The 2,333-nt window shown below is 40.0% G+C and overlaps 1 long non-coding RNA gene across 3 annotated transcripts in view; it reads right to left on the bottom strand.

The window, feature by feature from the left end:
* The window catches only part of LOC106523047 (uncharacterized), a 10,641-nt gene that overhangs the window by 1,549 nt on the left and 6,759 nt on the right, over window positions 1-2,333 (bottom strand). The window lies entirely within an intron of this gene.

The raw sequence follows: 2,333 nt of genomic DNA, 5'->3' as shown, positions 1-2,333 counted from the left end.
AGTATTCACAGCATAAAGTATGTGATATATAACAAACAATTCTGATACTCAAACTTCGCTAAAAGATCAACAATATGCTACAAACAACATGACAAAGGCTGACATGCATAAAAGGGCTTGGACCCCGGTCATAACTGCTTTGCAGTTCTAGTTACTGTTTGTTATTCTGAATCTGTTTTTATGGTAATAATAAGTAAACTATATATTTTTATTGACTTACACATTCATGATCAAAAGCGACAACCAAGTGTTTTAGTTTTTAACAAAAAATGTATTTTTCAGTAACATTGTTGCTCATTTGCAGAAAAAAACAACTAGTAAAAGGAGGAGATAAATCACATTTTGCTGATCTAGCACCCCAAGTGATACGAGGAAGACATTGCATCTGTTTATTTGTTTATTTCTTTGTTTAGTTAGTCAGTTAATTAGTTAGTGTGTGAAATAAATGTTTTCTGTGCATAAAAATTCATTTTTAAAGTATTTAAAGAACTGACAGGTTTAAAGTGAAGACAGTCCGAAGGAATAATAATTCACTTAATTAATGAAACAAAATGCTGACTAGGGTTGGGCATAATCGTATCGTGTGCAATTAATCGTCAGAAAAATATTAATTGATTAATTTTTGGCACTTGACGATTAATACGATTAATGCCATCAGGCAGACTGACCGCTTGGTGCTCCTCTCTGATTCAAATACTGTATGACCAACATTAAAAAAAGTTGTGTAATTTATTTATCTATCAACACAATTTAAAGTTTGATGTATAGCCCGAAGTCCGTAATTTTGACACAATTTGGAAGCGAATTTTATGAAGAGCCATTTTTGTCCCTATAAATTGGTCATGTGACTAGGATATAAGGGTGTCCAGGTACTCCAGGGAATTAATCGTCAAATTAATCGTTATCGGCTAAATACCACAATTAATCGTGATTAATTTTTTTGCCAATATTGCCCAATCCTAATGCTGACTTTTATGTGCTTTATTTGTTTCGTTTAAATGTTTTAACTCCATGTCTTTAATTTTATCTAACATGACTTATTGAAACGTAAACAACACTTTCGAAACACGTATTTAAGAGCAACAAAGTTACACCCAAGAGCTGAGGCGGCCCGATGGAGACCCATACTGCTCCTGCAGCTGGAGCCTTCACACATCAGTCACTGCTCAGTGTGTGTGTGTGTGTGTGTGTGTGTGTGTGTGCACGAGTTTGAAGAAGACACAAAGATAAATGACCACCTAATCACTCACACAATGCAGCAAGGCCCCATAACAAATACAGCTGATAAGAAAAATTAACATAAWACCTAAGTGGTACCAAACAGGACAGTGGACATAAATAAAGAGGCTGCATGCGCTATAAATCTAAACAACAAACACAAACATATACAACACGTGTGTAACTGAGAGACCTCCTCAATCTAGGCTGAGAAAAAGACCCTAAAGCAAATGTTCGAGTATCTGCTTCATCCTCGTTTCTGCTTTTTTGCCACTTCCCGCAGAGCGGGGCCCTCCACTCATAGCACGGTGCAGTAAGTTTTAATGGTAAATCAACAAAGGGGTGACATGAAAGAAAGGCTAGCTTTCCAGTTTGCAGGGTGAAGAATTATTCATCAGCGCTGTAGTGTTGCGCTGCATGCGAAAATCCTGCAGCAGCRCTCCATTTTAATTGCCAGAAAATGACTGTAAATGATACAGAGAGTGGAGGAGAAGGGGGCCGAAAAGGAAACAGGGGAGAGAGTGAGTGAGAAAGGGGGGAAAAAAGAGTTTGAATCAGAGGTATAAAGAACTGAAGAAGAAGAGAAAAAAACACCCCCACTTCCAACAGCTGCCCCCAAAATTGAAGGCCGTGGTGATAAAAAAAAAAAAAAGCTATGTGGCAATCAGAGGAATGGAGTGCCCCCCCCCCCTCCTTCTAGTAGCCTAAAAGAGCGATAGTGAAGTGAGAAAAGAGGAGATGAGGGGGAGTGCCATCAAAAAAGGAGTGGTGGGATTAGGTCTGAGAGAGAGTTTACTACGSTCTTTTTGTGCGCCGAACCTGCAGGATTAGAGATAACAAATGTTAGCCGAGGAGGGGCACCTGCTGTGAGCCTGGAACAGGAGGAGGAGAYGTGGAGAAGAGGGGAGGAGAGGAAAGAAGAGCTAACCCACTAAAACAGCAGAATGGGCTTTTGTAGCCCCCCAYGCAGAATTAGAGGAAAGACGTCTGCAGGGAGGGAGAGACGGGGGGATAAAGAAGCGTCGAGTGGAGGGGCGAAGAAGTGGATGGTGAAAAGTAAATGTGTAATTGTCAAACCGATGAAGGAGCTGAGATGTGTGTGTGTGGTGGGTGGG

The sequence above is a fragment of the Austrofundulus limnaeus genome, unplaced genomic scaffold (genome assembly GCF_001266775.1).
Source record: "Austrofundulus limnaeus strain Quisiro unplaced genomic scaffold, Austrofundulus_limnaeus-1.0 Scaffold143, whole genome shotgun sequence".
NCBI lineage: Eukaryota > Metazoa > Chordata > Actinopteri > Cyprinodontiformes > Rivulidae > Austrofundulus > Austrofundulus limnaeus.
This window is presented reverse-complemented; position numbering and strand designations above follow the sequence as displayed.